The following is a 14,716-nucleotide window of genomic DNA, read 5'->3' on the forward strand; positions in this document are numbered from 1 at the left end:
GTTATGTTTCCACAAAGTATAAGGCAGCTGGTGTGAATAGAGATATTGTGCAAACAAACAAGGTGCTGATGGACTTACACATTCCATATTGCTTTTTACATCTATTTCTCATAGTCTGATTAAAGATAGTGGATCTGATCTTGATTTTTCCTATATTAAGGAAGTTAGATGAAATTATGTAACCTAAATAATGCATCTCTAAGTTCTATCAAGTGCTTCATGTGCATTACCTCCTTTGATTCTTCAACAATCTTATAAGACTGGCACTGAAGGTATCTACGATGCCTATAGTAGATGCTTACGAAGTGATGGTTGATTGACTCTCCATTTTATAGATGAGGAAACTGGGGCTCTGAGACTAAGCAACTTGTCTGAGATTAGGCATAATGCATTCAAAGTCAAATCTCTCTCTTCTTTAAATCTTGTCTTCATTCTGCTTCACTTTGTGAAAAAAAAAATCTGATTTCAGCCCGGAAGTGAATTCTTGATGTGCTAATATCTCTGAAAGATGCGGAGTGGCAACTTGGATATAACATCATCTTCTTACCCTGTGCAGGGATACTAAATAACTTTCCCATGGTCACACAATAAGAATGTGGCAGTCAGACAATGAATCACTCAAAAGGGTGATTAAAAGAACTTGATAACAGTAAATGTTTTTCAAGTCATTTTATGAATACCCATTAGTAAGGAAAAGAGTTTTCAGCTCCCAAAGAGTTAATATAGTTTCTAAACATGTGTTTTTACAACAGAGGTTATAAGATATAGATAACTAGTACTTGATATTCACATACTCCAATAAATCATGGACATTTATTTAAGTAGACTATTTAAAAAATAGATTACTGATAATTGAAGAGAAAGCAACAGGTACTATGATGTTTTAATTGAAATTTAGCCAGTGAAAAACATTGTCTACAATAAGGAGGCTTACAAGAATCTAACAAACAACAGCCATCAAAGGCATGATATCTTTGAAAAGCAGATATCAGAAATTAACTATGGCATCTGAGAGTAATACTAGTTTAGAATATAAACTCATTTAAATTATTTTAGAGGAAAAGTGTAGCTTTGAAATAGTATTGCCAATAAAACAGTGAAACAACAGAGGAGAAAGCATTCAAAGAAGATTTTGGTAGATTAGATTAAGGCAAATCATCATGAGAACATTTAAAGATGAAATGGGATGATCAATGATAAAATAGATAATGGATATATAGATAAATAATAGATATGAAATAAATAAAAGCAAACATGAAACTAGTAAAGAAATGACAAGATTTCTACAAGTAGATTTTACATCACTGATGGTAGTCACTAAATCTAGTATGAAAGTCTCTGGTAAGTTGACAGAAATAGAAATAGACAGGAAGAAAACAAAGATTAGACACACTAGACAAGATCAAGCATATTTAGATTATACCTATGCTAAAAGTGACACAATTTTATTAGTTTTGAAAGTCAGATTCTCAAGATACCTGAAAGAGAAGATGATAGGAAATTATTGGAAAAAACCCCAACCATGGTTATTATTACTGGAAAAAGGTGACTGGAAAATAGGAATAACTACTGACCCTTATTCCTATGACCTCACCTCTCCAAAATCATGATCATGATAATTTATATATTTAAGGCACTACTAATGTAAATCTGAGGATAGAATATGTAGACTTTTGTGATATTTCAATAGTTAACTCCATCTTTTTAGTTACAAAATTGACTGTGAGGCTAATAGAATGTGAAAGCTCACATATATACTCTTTGTTCAACATGTTAAAATGGATTTGTAGAGGAAAATGACACATTAAAGTTCTTCAATAGGGTATCTTGTATTTATATACTGAGAGCTCAAAAGAATCACGTCATACCCAGCAAACTAGTAAAAATGACAAAAATAGAGAAAGTGAATGAATGATGGAGGGGTTGTGGAAAGATAGGCACATTAAGGCATTATTGGTAGAAGTATGTATCAGCACAATCATTTCTTCTTTTAGGTTTTTGCAAGGCAAATGGCCACATAGCTAGGTAATTATTAAGTGTCTGTGGTTGAATTTGAACTCAGGTATTCCTGACTCCAGGCCTGGTGCTCTATCCACTGTGTCACCTAGTCGCCCCTAGCACAATCATTTTGCATAGCAACTTGTAATTATATCAATAAAGTGAATATAAAAGTGTATATGTGTATATATGCACATATGCATATATATATATATATATATATATGTGTGTGTGTATACATGTATGCACAAGAGATTCCACTACTAAATATATACCCTAAGAAGGGCATTGATTAAGCATAAAATTTTAATAAACAACCAAAATATTTGAAGTCGCATTTTTTTCATCAAGTAGTAAAGAACTAGAAATAAAGTATGACTATTGGTATAAGAATACTTAATAAATTGTAGCATGAATGTTGTGGAATATTACTATCCTTTAAAAATTATAGATTTTATTAAATGAAGGAGAATTTGGGAAGACTTACACAGTGAAATAAACAGTCAAGAAAATAAGATATACCAGGAAAAAGAAAGTCACTTCAAAACAATCAAAAGTAAATGTTGGAAAAATTTCAAAGAATAAACATGATTCCAAAAAAAGAGAAATGAGAAAACATATCTTCTTTTGTGGAACATTACATTTGTTTTTAGATGTTTTCATTATATTGATGGGTCTTGTTGATTTTTTCCTGTTTTTTCCTTAATAATATTCTTTGTTAGTTGGGAACATTCTCTGGGGGAGAGGATGTTGAGAATGCTGGAAAAATTTAAATGGTGTAAAAATTTTATTTTAAAAAAATCCATAAGATTTCTCAATGGAAAGATAATGCCTTACACTGATCTGATAATTAACATCAAGTATGTCATAAAATACTCACCAAAATCATGTCTGGAAGAGAATAATGGGGACAGATCCCCTATAAATGACAAAGGTCTGCAAATGATGGAATATAAGTTCCTTGAGGTAGGAATTATTCATTTTTTGTCTTTGACTCACCAATTCCTTCTTCAGTATCTCATAGTTATTATGTGCCTAATAGATGTTTGTTGATTTATTGATTGCAGATGACATTAGCCTGACAGCATCAGTGCTAAAGAGCTTTCTAAAGGACATTCATAATCACTCAAAACCATTTAGCCTAACTATCCATTTAGGAAAAGCCAACTGGGCAAAGAAAGCCTATTTTCAGAATTATGACAGGGAGATGGAAAACATGACCCATATGATTGGTTCATCAGTACATATATCTTGGACACATATGGCAAATGGACAAAAATCTGGGCCAAGAATTGAATAAGGGAATTTTGAATTTGGAAAATGCCATCTTTTTAATAACAAAATTCTTGAGGGGGAAAAAAATCCTTTCATTTTAAACATCAATATTCTGCTGGTGGTTTTATATGTCATTCAGTCATGTAACATGACTTTCCAAAACTCTGGGTCCCCAAAGGCTTCCTAATAAATATGTACAATTAGCTGCAGAAAATTACCAATTTTTTTTTACAAAATGTAAAATAAAAAAGGTTTTTGAAGAGATATAGAACAGGACAAGGCTATTGGTTCAGTGATGCAAAGGGAATAAGAAAGAATAGTTGAACAATCTATGGAATGCACTGGAACCTATGTGATATTAAGAGATCTAGAGGTAGATTCCTTTTCTCCCCCCTCCCCTCCCCCCCATATATTGAGTAAACTTTTATGAAGAACTTTTGGGTAAACATAGACAAGAACTAGAAGTTTTGCATAATTAGAGGATGGGTTTATATGAATGAGAGCCTGCTATAAATTTAAAACATTTCAGGCTTACAAGGTGTTTTTCTGGTATGAAAATTTTTAATTCTGGTAGAATATTAATGGCAACTAGGTGAAGCATTGGATAAAGTTCTGGGCTTGGAGTCAGGAAAACTCATATTCCTGAGTTCAGATCTAGCCTCAGACACTTTATTAGTAGTGTGACCCTGGGCAAGTTACTGAAACCTCTTAAGTAATTCCTCATTTTTAAAATAAATTGAAGAAGGAAAGAGCAAATTACTCTGATATCTTTACCAAGAAAACTCCAAATGGGGTCCTGAAGAGTCAATACGACTGAAACAACTGAAAAACAACAGAGTATTAACAACTCCATTTTATAGAGATGGGGAATTCCATACTTTCATCATCATGCTCTCAATTTGATGTTTAAGATCCAAGGCATTAAAATAGGATCAAAGTGGCACTTAAACCTCAATTATGAGGCTTTGCTTCAGAATATCTTTGAATATCTTTTCTTTTTCTTATTATATCTAGCATAAACCAATTTAGATTGGTAAATAGGGGCTAAATGAAATTATTGGTATATTAAATAAAGGACATTTAAAATACTAATGTGGGAAAATATGTAAATGGAAAGGATATTCTTTTAAACCAAATTTATAATCTAAATATTCTGTAGATATTTAGTGACTGATGTTTATTATAATTGATTTGGTCAACCTATATAAAAAGAACATATTAAATATGTATTTTATAATAAATAAAAGGGAATTGGGATTTTCTTATTTAGTTGCCCCCCAGAGAATAAAGAAAATATGAGCTAAGAAATTTAATAATTTATTTTTAACTGCACTATTAGAAGACTATCATTAACACTAAGGGGTAAAATTTCAAAGTGGTACACAGGGATTTGGCTGCACATTTCAATTGATATTAATGGACATCAAATGGCAAAATCCCAGAACACAGCTTTGAAAATTTAACCAGTTTTCTTGAAAGGGCAATAGTATTACACAGGTGTTTAAAAAAAATAACACCAGTATACTCTAAATGTCATTTGAAGATGTTCAATTAGGCCAATAAGACATTTTCTGTTACATGGTTTTCTTCCTTTTCTAAAACTTTTTCAGTTCATGTAATGAAAAAGGGAAAAAAAACCCTTCACAGCAATAAAGGTGTCTTTCCTTACATTAAGAGTAATTACATTCTTGGAGAAAATGTGGCTTAAAAATGAAATAATGGGATCTATTGTCGTGGTGCAATAGTAAATTCTGTTTTTATTTCCATTATAAACCCCATTTCATTGGATTTCTTTAGAACTCAGTTGATTTAATGTGAAATTTAGTCTACCTGTTCTTAGCTTTGTTATGTAATGGGTTTTGAAAATGACTTTCATCTACCATGAAGGGTTTTCTGGAAAGGAATTGAAGGTATAGAAAAGTATCTGCCTAAATTGTTATATTTGAAATGTATTTCAGGACAAAGTGATAGGAAAGAAAGGGGAAAAAGTGAAATGCTCAACAAAGAAACAAAACTTCTGGCTAAGGTAAAATATATTAACCAATATTGATCAGGGGTATAAAGTTGATTAAAATGCAAGAATGTTGGCTGGTATCTGCTTGTGGTTTTAGGTGCCTTGACAGAGCTTTAAAACAATGATTCTATTAATGACATGATCAGTTTGAGAATAGAGATAGATAAGGCAGGAATATATTTGTCAGACTAATAGCTATTCATTTTGACCTAATTATATCAAGAAAAAATAAACTAAAAGTTATGTTAGTAAAATTTAACTAACAGGCAATATAATAAATTAATTTAAGGCATGTTTATATAATGATCAGTTTGAATCAGAATGATAATATCCAATTCAGATTAATATCTGAATGTGGTATCTTTTATGGAAAATTAGAATATCTTTGAGCTCACAGACCATAATAACAAAATCTTTGTTAGAAAGGGAATAAAACTTGGGATTTTGTTTCTTCCATTTGATGGTTGCTAAGCGTATTAATTTGTATTAGCCTTGTCTATGCTAGGTAGTCAAGAGAAAATGATTATCCAATCAGAAATTTGACTGTATTCAATTTGCCAGCCATAGAAACACATAGTGTAAAATGAAAAACTGAGCCCTGAATTCAGTTCTTCCTTAATGTACTGTAGATAGTATTTTAATTGCCCTGTGTCATGTAAAACTATTTTAGAATGTTAAAAAATCTCATAATTCCAGACTGTTTTATCATAAATTATATTGTTCTAAATGAAAAAAATATGGCATGACTATATTTTAACATTCAGTTGCTATCAGTATAATGACAATCTGGCTTTTTAGGCTATACCTATACATATATATATATACATATATATATATATATATGTATATATATATAATGTTAATATCAAAATCAGAAAGAACATGAGTTACACTTCAAGTCTGGTAATATTTCATTTTATCTTCATATCCCCAGAGTTAATAAATGCTCTTTGAATGAAAAAAACTGACTCATTTGATTTGCTTCTGTATTGTCAAATTCTAGGAAGACTTTTTTTAAATAGTAAGGGGTCTGTGATATTTGTGGGAAAATAGAGTATCTACACACGAATCATAGATGCTTGACAAATTGAAGTCAGCATTCTGCATGATGGCATTTGTCCATTGATGTGATGAATTCTTTTCAATAATAGTAATGATGACCCTGAAAATGATTTTCATTCCCTAATAATTAAAAGCCATCAAAAATGTCCCATATTACTTTTTTATTCCTTTTTCTCAATTAACATCTCTTTTCCAGCAGTTTCAAGTTTGGGATGGGAACAGTTTACTAGATTCCTAAAGTAAGAATTCACAGAAAAGATATCTTGCTTCTAAGAATCCAGTTCCCTAAGAATCAAAAACTCTAAATACTAAACAAAACATAAGAATGGTCACAGTTTTTATTACCCAAAAAATCCCCCCAAACCTTATGGTAATGGTGAAAGGGAGGGAGACCATTATCTTGCATGACTAAATGTTCAGACATAAGAGGAGTTTTTTAATGGACAAAATAGTTAATGTGGAACACAAGCCAATTTTGGGTAACTAGAAGTCTGAATAATTGAGGTTTAGTTCTATTTATTTTGGCCATATCATTTGACTCTCAGGACTGCTACTATTGTGCAATTAATTGCTAGAACTAAGTCCACAATAAACTCCCTGGTAATAGCTATGGCTGGCAATAAAACAGAAATTGGGTTATAATCCTCACTTGTGCTCACTGTGTATACAAAAAGAAAATGTCGTTTTAATTTGCTTACATTAATTATAAAACAATGAATTAAGTGGATAATAAATTCATTAGAATGTGAACTGTGGAATATAGAACTATTCTATTATAGATTTAATGTTACAGAGAAGAAAATGTAAATGTAATAAACCAGAAATTTCAAAGATTTAGGTGAGCAGAATACAATATTAGAGAGTGCCCCAAATTAAATGCAATATATGTATATTTTAACAAAGCAAACAAATAATTTAAGAGATAGAGCTATTATACTGATAACTACATTGGGATCAAGGCTCTTTGGAGGATGCCTTTTCACATACTGATTATCATAAGTAACTATAACAATATCAGCTCCCATTTAGATCATGTTTTATGATCTCAAAGTACTTCCCATCAGTTATAGCTTTTGGTTTTAATTAAAGTAAGCATGAGATAATAATAACAATATCTAAGATTTATTTAGCAGTTTTTAAGGTACACAATGCACATATTATTTCCTTTCTTTCTGACAAAAACTCTGTGAGATGGGTGCTGCTTTTATCTCATTTTACAGACCAGCATACTGAGGCAGGGATAGGATAAGTGATGTATATAGGTTCACAGCTAGCATTTTGAGGCAGGATTTGAATTTAAGTTTTCTTGACCCCAAATTCAATGTTCCCTTTACAGTGATACCTAATTGTCTGAGATCAAATGAGAAAATTGGTTAATTTTAACCACAAAAATTGAAGTCCTATATTTATCCAGAATTTTATCTATCCTAAGAAGTCGCATGGTATAATAATAGCTACTAAAGCAATAACTAACTAGTATAGCACTTCCAATGTGCCAGATACTGAACATTTTATTTTACAATTATTATTTCATTTGATCCTTGCAACATGCCTGGGGTGTAGGTTATTATTATCCTCATTTTCAGATAAGAAAACTGAGACAGAGGTTAGAAGTAGAAAATGTGCTGGAATTGGAGTCAGAAAGGATGAGGTTTTGACTCTTACATCCCTCAGCTGTGTGACCATCAAAAATCGCTTAACTTTATTAAACCTCAGTTTCTTCATTGGAAAGAAGGAGTTTATATAACCTTCTTAGGGCTATCAGAGACAGTATATGTAGTGCTTTGCCAACTCTAAGTACTATATAAATGTCATTATTATTCACAAATAATCAACAGGGTATAGTATATAAACAGCCTTTCTTGAAGTCAGAAAATCCCTTATCTGACACATTTTCACTGTGTGAACCTGTCACTTAAGCTAGTCACAATCTCACTGCCCAGGGCAATGAGCTAAAAACATAAAGATTAGAAGCTGGGATAGGGAATTAGAAGAAAGAATAGGAAAAAGAAATTCAACATTTTTTTCTCATTTGAAGGTGGTTTTTCTTCCAAAAAATAAAGGTAAAATCTTTAAAAAGATCTCAGAAAAATCGCCTTAAATTCTTAAAGTGTTTGTGTTCTACCCTTTCACATCTTTAAGTCAGTTAAAATCTCCTAGTGTTCTACATGTACTATATATATATATATATATATATATATATATATATATATATATATATCCCTGCATTTGTATGTAAACATGTGCAAATATGTGTATGCACACTCCATTACTCCGAAGTCTATAAACAAATTGAATCTGTGATATCAATATTATGGACATTTCCACTAAGGATACAAATTGCAACCCACTTGTACTGGTCCATCCCATGCCATTGTTGTCTGAATTCTCCCATAAATATACCACTGGTGGTACAGACAGATTGGAAGCGCTTCTAATGTTTTTCTTGAAGGATGCCTCTGAAGTAAGTGGCATGTCTATTTTTTAATCCCTTATTTTGATTTAGTGACCAATCTGTCTTCCGCAAGGATCATATATATTTCTGAAGGCACTGCAGACATGGCTCCTTTTGCAAAATTAGTTTCTTGCATAGAATTTGCTAGGTTGCTCTGTTCTACTGTGTGACTATTTGTTGTCCCTTGGGTGAATGTTTTGCATGCAGTAGGTGATCTATTGAATTTTAGTGTATTTAAAAAAATGTTTATAAGGCAGGATACAATCTCTTCATATTATATGTTTGTTTAAGACACTGTGAATTTTAAAATTAGATTTATAATCTTCAGGGGTAAATTGTGGGAGATGCTGTTTTGATTGTTGTTTGTTTTTTGTTTTTAAAGGATACTGCCAGGAGCTTCTAATGTAACCAGAAGGGAAAAATGATAAAAAAAAAAACCCAAAAAAACAATAAAACAAAAATCATTCCACTATGTTATAAAGATATTCTGTCAGATTGACTCTGAATCTCAGTGTTCATGTGGACTTCTGCTTGGGAAAACAGATGCAGTTTTTCATTTAGGAGAGTTGATTTAAGAAGGACATGGTAAAAATAAAATGGGAGGCTTATTTGGCATTTAAGTTAATAATAACTGATTCATACACCACTTCACTTGTATTATCTCACTTGAGACTATAAAATAGTTACCATAGGTATTAAAACCCCATTTTATAATTGAAGAAATAGTGGTTCATTCATAGACAAACTGTTAGTACTGCCAATGGGATTTCAAATAGCCAGGTCTTCCTGACTCCAAGACCAGGACTCTAGGGTTGTATATTCACAGATAATATGATTAGAGTTGACTAGAGAATAATACACAGACCAGACTTAGGAATAATAACTGAAAGAAACTGTGGATAAAATCATAATAGAATAAGAATAGAATAGAAATTCTATAGATATAAATATAGATATAGATATAAATAGAAAGAATTAAGTTTATGTGAGAGATAGATGATAATTTGAGTCTACTTTCTTTATCTCCATATTGTATGTTTTGAAATAAGGATTAGTGCTCAGTCAATAAATTTATACAGAAAAACAACAAAAAAAGATGATGCCTTATATTTTTGGTCTTCTCAGTTGTCTATATCTCTAGTTAACTTAATCAGAAGTTCAAACTAACTTAGAGAAACATTTTTGGGTGGCAGACACAAGTGCAGATCTGTTACTTAAAAGGAAAAATTCAACTCATAGAACTTAGCTTTTCACAGGTCTATCTGATTCTGTAAAGTAAGTATCACATTTCTTCCCTATCAGACAAAGGAACTGGAGTCACTGTGGATAATAGAATGCTAGACCTAGAGTCAGGAAGGCCTGATATCTATTCTGGCCTCAAATACTTATTAGTTAAGTGTAATCCTTGGCAAATCACTTAGCTTTTATTGACTTCACTTCCCTCAACTTCAAAATGGGGTTAACAATAGCATTACCTTCCAGAGTTGCTATGAGGATTGAATGAGATGATATCTGTAAAGTGTTTTGAAAAACTTAAGTATTATATAAAAGCTATCCATTATTAATATTTATCGAAGAACCATTTGAGTATGACAGAGTTGGGAGAATATTTGACTTGGTGTCAAGAGCTCTAAATTCAAATTCTTTTTTTGACATGTAAGTCATGATACTATGGGTAAGTGATAACTTCCCTGAGCCTTAGTATCACCTTCTGTAAAATGAGGTGATAATGTCCATTATACCTCTCAAACAGCATTGCTTTGAGAATCAAAGGAGATAATGCATGTAAGGTGCTTCAAAAACTTTAAATGATGAATGTATACAAATATCTATTTCATTATCATTAACCTATGATGATTTTACATAGTTGATAAGTGTATTTTAAAGTCTGCTTACAAAACTACATTAAAATGCATATTAAATGACAAATTCTACTCTAGATTGACAAAAAAAGTAAGTAATAAGGAAATTCTATCAAGATAAACTTAAAAGCCCTGTGAAGTCTACATGTAATGATAGAGCAACTAAGTTTAACAATATGAATATGAAATTAATAACAATAATACTTAGTGTTTTATTTCCATAGGACATTAAGATTTACAAAGCACTTTTCATGAATTACCTCATTGTTTTACTTCTTCCTATACAAGCTATATCATGTAAAATTGTTTAAAACTTTTAAAATCTTTTTCTATTTGAGAGCTTGAAAATTAATCTTTGATTCCCTCTAAAATTATGTTTCAGGGGCGGCTAGGTGGTGCAGTGGATAAAGCACTGGCCCTGGAGTCAGGAGTACCTGGGTTCAAATCCGGTCTCAGACACTTAATAATTACCTAGCTGTGTGGCCTTGGGCAAGCCACTTAACCCCGTTTGCCTTACAAAAAAAAATAAAAAAAAATAAAATTATGTTTCTCCCAGTCCGGAGATAGATGAAATAAGTTTTGTTTGTTCCATAGGGCAGACCTCAGATTAATGAATGGGAATCTTTGATTTTGGCTTGATCCAAGGAAGATTAAAGTTATCCAAAATTGAAATGGGAAGCTTTGAGTCATCCTTCTAAAAGATCTTCAGTCAAAGATGGATGATTTCTTATTACTGATGATGAAGAAAGGATTCTTCTTTGAAAAAAAATATGGGATTAAATGATTTCTGTGATTGTTTCCAATTGCTAAAATTTGCACTTCTGCTTGCCAGGTCCTCTCCCTGATTTTATCTTCATTAAAAACTCTTAGAACATCCTAGTACTTCAAAATTACAATAATAGAGTCCCACAGATTGAAGCAGTATCATCACCAATGAGATGAGATCACTAAAAAAAACACCAAAAGCTGTGATTTCATGTTTCCCAGTTTAATGTTTCTCCTCACATCTTTTTTACCGTGTTTAGTCATCCCTCTTCTTCTTCTATAATATTTTTTCAAATGAACTTGTCCTCTAAATCTTTATTGCCCTGGAACATTATATCTCTCTGTTCAGTGCAGAGATTAATTTTTTGTAGCTTGGGTCAGTTTCACAGCCATTTTGACTTTCTTATGGTGATAACTATTTTGTAGTTTGATAATATTTTCTGTGCAATGGTGGTAAAACTTTTACTTTTTTTCTGTCACTTTTCAGAGACTTGTGTTGTTCAGTTGCTCTTTAGTCTTTGTAACCCTTTCAGGGTTTTCTTGGCAAAAGATAGCAGAGTGATTTACCATTTCCTTCTCCAGTTTATTTTACAGATGAGGAAACCAAGGCAAAGAAGATTTAGTGGCTTGTCAAAGTTATACAGCTAGTAAGTATCTGAGGGCAAATTCAAAGTTGGGAAACTGAGTTTTCCTGACTCCAGTCCTAGCACTCTATCCACTGTATCTCCTGATTGTCTAGAATAGATTTAAGCAGGTATTGGTGCTGCGATAAATGCGCATTAATATTTTTACTAGTCTATACTTTTTTTTGTCTTAATTTGATAATGACCTTTGTTGTATCAAGTGAAAACTACTGAAATAGACTAAAACTTCCACTGCTATAATCAGTCGTTTTCTGTAAGATGGAATCCATGTAGGGTTCTTGCTTGTTTTAATAAAGTCATTCTTTGGTCTTTAAATATAGTTTCAGTTCATATTGAAGAAAATACTCATGACTTACAGGCAAAAGGCTAGAGGATTTAACACCAGATAATTTAGATCCTTAACATCCTATGGTTTCTAACATAGTATTTTCTTCCTTGACTTGGAATCATTTTTCCTGCCAAAGTCACTGAGTAGCAATGAATATTTTTGATGTTATCTGGAACATTTCAACTGTTCATAGAATTTCTCTTCATCCTCTGCATAAGATCAGTATCTTATCATTCACTAATTCTCTTGGTAGTATGTTACTTATGTTCATTGTGAGCTCTATGAGATAATTATGAAGATTCCTATAGCATGTTATTTCTGGTTTCCTTTAAATGTATTATGAAACTAATTATGCCATCTCCATGTTTCCCTTTACTGGAAGACCTATCTTTTCACTAATGTTTCTTTATCTCTTCTATTCTTCTTTATAATGAAAATGCCAATATTGATACGGCTTACTTCTAATGGTGTGTCCTCTCATTGACCATTAGACAGACTTCACATTAGAATCACCCACAGTTAAATCAAAATTTCTAAATGGTCCTCACCTTTCTACCACCCCAGTAAGTTCTATACCCTTTCATATCTTGATGGATCTCTAAGCTCATCTATGTGAATTCTCCTCCAATGCAGTAAACCAAATTATAATTTCCCTTTTATCTAGCAATATAGTAAAGTGTCCAGATACTGGAAATTATCCCACTGTATTCTGAGGATTGGAACAGATATTGAATATAGTATTCAACTGAGAAACTAGGTGGTAAAGTGGCTCTAGTGTGTGGAAGACACTTCTTCCTGAGTTCAAATCTGGCCTCCGACACTTACTAGCTGTGTGACCCTGGACAAAGTCACTTAATCCTGTTTGCCCCAGTTCTCTCCTCTGTAAAATAAGTTGGAGAAGGAAGTAGGAAACTACTGCAATCTCAAATAGGGTCACAGACAACTGGACATGAATGAAAAGCAACAAAAATTATGTTCAATTCTGGATGGAACATTTTAAACAGATATTAACTAACTAATGCTTGTTCAGACCAGGATGATTCTGGTGATACAAATATGGTGATACAAAGAATGGCTGCAGAATTGGATGTATTGCACCTAAAGAATAGTTGGAAGGGAGACAATAGCCATCATCACATATTTATACAACTTCCATAAAGATGAGCAAACAGATATAGTCTTTGTTGATTGAGAAGACAAAACTGGTTAAGGACATTTTCACTTTGGATCAGTCAAAAAAAAATAATAATAATTACAAGAATAATGATAGATTAAACTTTTTCATAAGCACAAACCTAGTTCTTTTGCACTGAAAATATCATGCCAAGAATACTGGAGAAATCTTTTATTATATACTGCATAGATTAATTGAACAATTCTAAATTTATGATTTATTGACTTTTTTTAGTAAAATCAAGTATAGGCTATGAACTTTGATTCTATGGACGTGGTGGTTCTTCCAACTCTAAAATCTGGCAATATTGTCACATTACATTGACATTTATATAATGAAAATTTTCAATAGGTTTCATTTTTCAAAGCAGCTGAAAAATAAGCAGAAAATTAATTAAAAATTATGTAGTTAGTAAAAAATTTTAAAAAACATTTGTAGGAGTTAAACTGTCCACTACTGTGATAACTCAGAAAGAAATAAATTGGCTATGTAGGATAAGGCAAAATATATATTTGTAGCAGAATTAAATCTATTTTGGAATAAGAAATTTATGTAATATGATTTATATTACAATGTCTAATGGCCATATTATGGCATACTGATCCAAATATCTTATACATTCATAACTAGCTAATAAAAATAGAAATATGGCATTCACATGTTTTCACACTTAATTAGTCTATATGTTCTTTCTATCTTCTACCTGTAGGTGGCCACCATAAGCTACACTTATCAAACAACTCATTAGTAGCATTTCCAATACTGTCATATCCAGATAATTAGCAATTTATTTAAATAACCAATTTCTGTGGAAATAATTGCCATGAAATGCCCTGAACCTACTTTTTATAAACTATAATAAAAGTGTTAAGATAATCCCTGACATTTGCAAATGCCATTAGTTCACCTTTCCTTTTGATAGTGCTATGGCATTATGTTTAAACAATTACCTGATAACGCAGCAGTTTAATGAAACAGTGCAGTAAAGCACATCCTTCAGAATGGCCAGAGAGGACATTTATATGCAGAAGAAAAGCCAGTGTAGCGACATGTTTAGACAGAGGAAAGATGCACAGCTAATACAGAATCCTAAAATTAAATGTCTAACTGCTTTACCCAATGAGACTTGATAGGCTATT

General features: G+C 31.8%; 1 protein-coding gene across 2 annotated transcripts in view; it reads right to left on the bottom strand.

Annotated features, from left to right (window-relative positions):
- DPYD (dihydropyrimidine dehydrogenase) overlaps positions 1–14,716 on the bottom strand; it is a 1,037,477-nt gene that overhangs the window by 190,870 nt on the left and 831,891 nt on the right. The window lies entirely within an intron of this gene.

This window comes from Macrotis lagotis, chromosome 5 (assembly GCF_037893015.1).
Source record: "Macrotis lagotis isolate mMagLag1 chromosome 5, bilby.v1.9.chrom.fasta, whole genome shotgun sequence".
In the NCBI taxonomy this organism is placed as follows: Eukaryota; Metazoa; Chordata; class Mammalia; order Peramelemorphia; family Peramelidae; genus Macrotis; species Macrotis lagotis.